Source organism: Olea europaea, chromosome 17, assembly GCF_002742605.1.
Source record: "Olea europaea var. sylvestris chromosome 17, O_europaea_v1, whole genome shotgun sequence".
Taxonomy (NCBI): Eukaryota; Viridiplantae; Streptophyta; class Magnoliopsida; order Lamiales; family Oleaceae; genus Olea; species Olea europaea.
The window spans coordinates 22,202,751-22,210,610 of record NC_036253.1 but is presented as its reverse complement, the minus strand read 5'-3'; positions in this window follow the sequence as shown (position 1 = coordinate 22,210,610).

Genomic DNA, 7,860 nt, shown 5'->3' with positions numbered 1-7,860 from the left:
CCATGCCGAGAAAATGGAATTGAGTGAATCATTTCAAGTGGCTGCCATTATTGAGAAAATCCCCCCTATGTGGAGAGATTTCAAAAATTACCTCAAGCACAAACGCAAGGAAATGAACTTGGAAGAATTGATTGTGCACTTGAGGATTGAAGAGGACAATCGGAAAATCGAACAGAGGCCGGTTGATCAAGATGGCGTAAATTTTGTTGAAATGGAATCAAATGCAACAAATAAGAAACGAAAGGCTCCTAATTATGCACCGCGAAAAGACAATTCCAAGAAGGCTAAGAAGTTCAAAGGGAATTATTACAACTGTGGTAAAGCTGAACATCGTTCAAGTGAATGTCGAAAGCCAAAGAAAAATGCTCAAGCCCACATGGTTGCAAATAACACTATATCCGATGGACTGCAAGAAATAAGTTTATCTGCAGTAGTGTCCGAATGCAACATGATTGAAAATATTAGAAAATGGTGGATTGACACTGGCGCTACCCGCCATGTTTGTGCAGACAAGGGGATGTTCTCCAACTATCAAGAATTGAATGGAGAACAACTATACATGGGAAATTCTGCAAGTTCCAAAATTGAAGGACAAGGCGAAGTGACTTTGAAGATGACATCCGGGAAAGAACTCGTCCTCAACAACGTTCTACATGTGCCGGATATAAGAAAGAATTTAGTATCCGGGTCTCTATTTAGCAAGAATGGTTTTAAACTTGTATTTGTATCCGATAAATTTGTGTTGTCTAAAAATGAGATGTATGTAGGGAAAGGATACATGTATGATGGAATGTTCAAGTTGAACGTTCTTACAATTGTATTGAAGCAAGCCGTTATGAATAAAACTATAAATTCTGTTTACTTGCTTGAACCTTCATGTTTGTGGTATAGTCGATTAGAACATGTGAAATTACAAGTCGTTGCGCAAACTAATAAATCAAAGTTTTATTCCGGCGCATAATAAATGTGAAATATGTGTTGAAGCAAAATTGGCTAAAACACCGTTCTATTCACTACAAAGGAACACAACCCCTCTTAAATTGATCCATAGCGATATATGCGATCTAAAATTTGTATAAACTCGAAGTGGTAAGAAATACTTTGTGACATTTATTGATAACTGTACAAAGTTTTGCTATGTCTTTCTTTTGAGAAGTAAAGACGAAGCCTTAGATGCATTCAAAACCTATAAAGCTAAAGTTGAAACACAACTTGAAAAATGAATAAAAAAATATTCGTAGTGATAGAGGAGGTGAATATGGGGCACCGTTTGAAGACTTTTGTTCTGAACATGGAATTGTTCATCAAATAACGACACCTTACTCTCCTCAATCAAATAATGTTGCAGAACGCAATAATCGAACACTTAAAGAAATGATGAATGCCATGTTAATAAGTTCGGGTTTACCACAGAACATGTGGGGGAGGCTATTTTAATGGCAAATAGTATTCTTAATAAAATACCTCTTAAGAAAATGGAAGAGACGCCATATGAATTATGGAAAGGCCATCCTCCATCCTACCAATACTTGAAAGTGTGGGGATGTTTGGCTAAGGTTGAGGTACCTAAGCCTAAACAAGTGAAAATCGATTCTAAAATGATAGATTGCATATTTATTGGATGCGCCAATAATAGTAGTGCATGTCGATTTCTTGCACACAAATCCGAAATACAAGACGTACACGAAGGGACCATAATTGAATCAAGGAATACGACATTCTTTGAAAATATTTTTCCTTGCAAAAATAAGGAAAATACGAGTTCTAACAAGAGAACATATGAAACTACCAATGGAACTTCAAATGAGGAAGAACCAAGGCGTAGTAAAAGGGCTAGGACTTCCAAGACATTTGGCCCAAATTTTCTAACCTATATGGTAGAGGATGATCCAAAGACTTTCAATGAAGCGATGTCTACACCGGAAGCACCGCATTGGAAAGAAGCTATTAATAATGAGATAAATTCTATAATGCAAAATTATACATGAGAGTTGGTTGATTTACTTCCCGGTAAGAAGTCTTTAGAATGCAAATGGATATTCAAAAAGAAATTGAAAATTGATGGATCCATTGATAAATATAAGGCTAGATTGGTTGCTAAAGGATATAGGCAAGAGGAAGGATTTGATTTCTTTGATACCTATTACCCGTGACTAGAATCGAGTCGATAAGATTGTTAATTGCAATTTTGACAATACACAATCTTGAGATTTATCAAATGAATGTAAAAACAGCTTTCCTAAATGGTGAGTTAGAAGAGGAGATTTACATGGAGCAACCTGAAGGGTTCGTTTCTCCTAACCAAAAACACAAAGTGTGTAAACTTGTTAAGTCCTTATATGGATTAAAACAGACTCCTAAACAATGACACCAAAAGTTTGACAAAACAATGTTGTCAAATGGATTCAAGATCAATGAATGTGACAAATGTGTATATACTAAACATACACCATATACTTATGTAATTGTTTGTCTATATGTGGACGACATGTTAATAATGGGCAATAGTCACGAAATGTTGCTTAACACCAAAAACATGCTAACAAAGCATTTCGATATGAAAGATATGGGTGTGACAGATGTAATCTTAGGGATTAAAATCTCTAGAACGCAGGATGAAATTGTACTTTCAAAATCTCACTACATAGAAAAAATACTTAAAAAGTTTGACGTGTTTGAGGAAAGTCCTACGAGAACTCCTCTTGATCCGAGTATGCACTTAGTCAAGAATACGGGAGAAAGTATATCACAACTAAGGTATTCACAAATAATTGGTAGTCTTATGTATATTACAAACTGCGCTCGACCGGATATTGCTTTAGCGGTGAATAAACTTAGTAGATTTTTAAGTAATCCAAACCGTGATCATTGGAAGGCTTTGACGAAGGTTTTACGGTACTTGAAGTATACCTTAACCTATAGATTACACTTCACAAAATATCCTGCGGTACTAGAAGGATATTGTGATGCGAATTGGATATCCGATATGATCGATTCCAAGTCCACTAGTGGTTATTTATTCACCATTGGTGGAGCTACTGTATCATGGAAATCAACAAAGCAAATGTGCATAAATCTGAGTTTATTGCTTTGGACAAAGTTCGAGAAGAAGTAGAATGGCTTCAAAATTTTTTAGAAGATGTTCCATGTTGGCCCAAGACAGTACCTGCGATAAGTATACATTGTGATTGGAAGGGCTCGAAACAACATGTATAATAGTAAGTCTAGACATATTCATCGTAGACACAACACCATTAAGCAACTGATCTCAAATAGCGTTATCTCAATAGATTATGTGAAATCAAAGGAGAATATTGTGGATCCACTGACGAAAAGTTTGCCTAGAGATCAAATGCGTTGCCTATTGAGAGGAATGGAATTAAAGCCTACTACGTAAGAATTTTTGCAATGGTAATCCTACCTTGTTGACTGGAGATCCCAAGATCTTGGTTCAAAGGAACAACTAAGTTGTGAAAATTCCACGAAGCACTTAGAAAATTAGAATCCCTAACTCATTCCTATGATACTAAAGTGCTTTCTGCAGAGTAAATAGAGGCTAAGATTATATTTTAATGATTCCTATATCTTGATTAAGTCAAGTGGAGTAGGACAAAATACTCTTAATAGGAGGTCACCTATGTAAGTGTGAAGTGGGGCCGCTTCGATAAGAATTGTTTTAAGGTTTGAATTCTTTAAACACTTATGAAAACAAGAAGGGTTCAGGGCCAAAATGAACCAAGTCATGAGAAGTAAGTACAAAATAGGGAAGATATCTGTGTGAGTACTGTTATCTTGACTTACACCAAAGGTTGAGTGGTTCAAGACCTATGGTTCACCAATTAGCCGAGTAAGTCCGATAGTATTTCACTAAGGGAGGTTCAAGGTCAGAAGCCACCATCCCTGATGCGGTATTTTTTCGCACCCTCTCTACATTGCATCATATCATCGCATTTACATATACGTACCCGAATTTTCATTCATATGGGGGATTGTAGGAATTGGTTCAAATATTAAATGAAAATGTGTGTAAAAATTGGAAAATGAAAAGGTGTGTGAAAAAATGGAAAATGAAAAGGTGTGACTACGTGTCAATTTCGACCAAATATTCGAACTTGATCTGATGGTCAAATTACAAAAGTAAATAGACCAACTTATTTTACTCGTCGAGTAGATCGTCGTGGTATATTTGGAATCTCGAAACCAATTCTGGATGAATGAGAAATTGCGGACCAAAGTTGGAAGAAATGAAGTGTTGCAACTTTTTTGAAAGGATGCATGTTTTAGCCCACACTATTTCATTTGACCCTTTCTACATCTAGAAATAGAACCCTATAACACGGTCGAGCATTCATTCTTCTCATACAATTCTCTTCTTTCTAATTGTATAATATTTCATACATTTCATTTGTAGAGGGAAAATTCTGTCAAAAGTTCGTCGATTTCTTGTGGTTTGAAGTGCTACTACCACAAGTTGTGAATCCATTGTATCTTGGGAGACAAATACCATTCACCGTGAGCACCATAGTGGGGGAATTTGTCTTAAGGAAAGAGATAACGTCTCACCTTGGATTATTCTCTATTTCTACTCCTTCTTAGTCCTTGTTTGCATAATCTTTATACCGAAATTCTGTCCAAATTTTTATTCATATAAATTGTGTTTTGATCACGCTCTTGCTGGTTAAAACTGGTCAAACAAATATATCAAAAACCAACCCTTATATAACCCTTTTTATAAGTCATCTTCAACAGAAATACCTATGTAAAATCCACACTTAAAGATTGAAAGAAAAATATTTTTTCCCTCTCTCCACAAGGTAGCCCCGTTTTCCTTCAGTTGAGCAGCTTCATTTTTCTTTGTTTTTTCTCTTGCAGCAACCATGGTTAGAAGAATATGCCCTATATGTGACCTACAAACAAATTATAGTAAGTGGATTGGGCCTTTATTCCTCATGGACTGGAAACCTATGAAACAATCTCTCCCTTCAACCCACTGAGGAAGGAGATTATCCTCTGACAGATTAGTTAGACTCAATGCCGGCTTGTTTGGCACAAAGCTTCGGGTTTTCTCTTGTCACAACTTTGTTATCATATCAATTAGATTCTTCTTAGTATGAATCTTTTCAAACAATATCAATTGTTCCACCATTACTTATTATAGCCAATGATATCTTACATCAATTTGCTTCGTTCAAGAATGACAAATAGCATTCTTTCTCAAGTTTAATACGCTATGAACATCGCAAACTTATCTTGCTTCAACCTCAAATCTTGGAGAAACTGTTTCATCTAAAGCATATCTATCGCTGCTCTAATTGTTATAATATACTCAGCCTCTATTGTAGATAAGGCAACACACTTTTATAGTCTTGACCACCACAAGACAGCTCCCCATGCGAAAACAACCACGTATCCTAAAGTTGATTTTCTACCATCAAGATCACCAGCCATATCTACATTTGTAAAGCCCTCCAAAACTGGTTTCAAACCTTCAAAATTCAAGTACATTTTGAATTACCTCTCAAGTATCTAAAGATCTATTTTGTTGTTCCCCAATGATCTTTACCGAGATTAATAAGAAATCTGCTAACCACTCCACCTGCATGAGCAATGTATCATGGCATATATCAAACTCCCAACTATAGAGGAGTAAGGTATCTCTACCATTCTTTCTTTATCTTCCTTCTTAAAAGGACAAGTCACTTTACTCAATTTGAAGTGACTATCAAATGGTGTCCCAACTAGTTTAGCATTTTTCATGTTAAACCTTCCAAGCACCGTCTCTAGATATTTCTCCGGTGATAGCTATAACTTTTTGGCCTTCCTTTCACGATGAATTCATTCCTAAAATTTTTCATACTGGTCCAAGATCCTTCATGTAAAATGGCTAGAACAAATCTGCCTTCAAACTGCATATCAACTGAACATTTTGCCCCCTATCAACATATCATCTACATATAGCAAAAGGATGATGAAGTTACCACCATGGAATTCTTTGACATAAACACAATGATCTGCACCTGTCTTAGTACATCCATAACCCACCATAAAAGAATAAAACTTCTTATACCATTATCTTGGAGCCTATTTCAATCCATACAAACTCTTTTCTTTTCTTTTTTAAATGCAAACCATATGTTTTTTTCGCTCTTACTTTAAATGTCTTTGAATTATGTAGATTTCTCCTTCCAAATCACCATGGAAAAATGTGGTCTTCATATCTAACTGCTCAAGCATAAGATCCAAACTAGCTACTAACAGCAATGGAGCTAGGATATTTTATTTGGATGGTCAAAAAATATATGAAAAAATTATATAGCAAACATAATTATAAATAATATAATTGTTCTCCTAATCTACAAGTCTATCTGTTAACCAAAATCTACATTGCACTTGCAAGGGAAGGGTGCTGATAGAAAACAAGTCCTTCCACATGGAAATTAGAGACATGGCTACTGACTTATAAGGTTGCCTAAATGTTTATGGTTAAATGTTAGCAAACAGTTTAAAAATCTTTTTTAGTTGCTAAAGAAGAGGAAAGAAAAATAGTATTTCGTTCAACGAATAGGGGATCCGTTAAATATGATGATGAATTCAAAGAAATATATAAAACATTGCCATATAATCTCTTAGCTTGTTTGAATATAATTCCTTGACACACACACACACATATGTAGCAACAACAAGGGATTCGAGATTGTGCTTTCCAGCTAAAAATGGTGAAATAATATATGCAAAAAAACACCAAATTATATTCTTACACTAAAACACCAAATTATATTCTTACACTGGCAATGCCATGTTAATCAATAAGTAATAGAACTACAAAAACAATTCAGTAGTCTTCTCCAAGAGATTTTGAAACCTTTTGAGGTGGAATTTAATGCCAATCTATTATCATATTATGCATCAAAGTTTGTATTGTACCTTTTTTAATCTTCTCTAGAGAAAGCCTTCCTTATTGTCTTCTAAAGCCACTAATTCACAAGCACAAAAATAGTGAAAATTGAAAAAATGGATACAAATAAATCAGTTGAAGAGCATAACGGCCTGACTTATTGATATAAATAAATCAGTTGAAGAGCATAACGAACTGACTCGTTGAACTCACCTCCCATCAATCGATATCCAATTTACAAGATATTTAAGAGAGAAAAAGGTAGATTAGGTAGGTAGGTTCTAAGCTATTTGAAATTGGAATGGGAAGAAAATTTATGCACTAGTAGTGGTTTTTTTTTTTTTTTTTTTTAATTTAAAAAAGAGAAATTTGTGTAGGGCCACTGACCGCCCTTGCCCATATGTGCCTCCACCACTGGATACTAAACCTAAAACCACTTGAACGGAAGTCATTTTTATAACAAGAGAGATTATCTATTGAAGTAAATCCCTTTCTTATAATTGAAGCCCTTCATCACCAATCGAGCTTTATACTTTACTTGTTTTTCACCGTCTTTATTCAGCTTGAATACCCATTTATATTTCAATATCTTTTTATCTTTAGGAAGTTCTACTAGCTCATAAGTATTATTCTTCTGCATAGAATTCACCTCTTCTCGCATAACCTTCATCCAGCTCTACTTGTCCTTATGAGATTGTACCTTTTGAAAGCTTTCTGGCTTTCCCTTATTAGTTATCAACACTTAATTTCATACCCAGTTGATGGATAATGCTCCCTGGTAGATCTTCTATTCCGAGGTTCCAATGTGGTAGGTTGCTCCTTGCTTAAGATCCTTTCGATCATCCTCATCAACCTATGGTAGCTTATCAACATGAGTTTCTATCCCTTGAGTGGCACTATCTAAAGGCAAAGAGACAAGAGTAAGGTTAGTCACAATCTTAGCAACATGTCTTTGATTCCCAGAT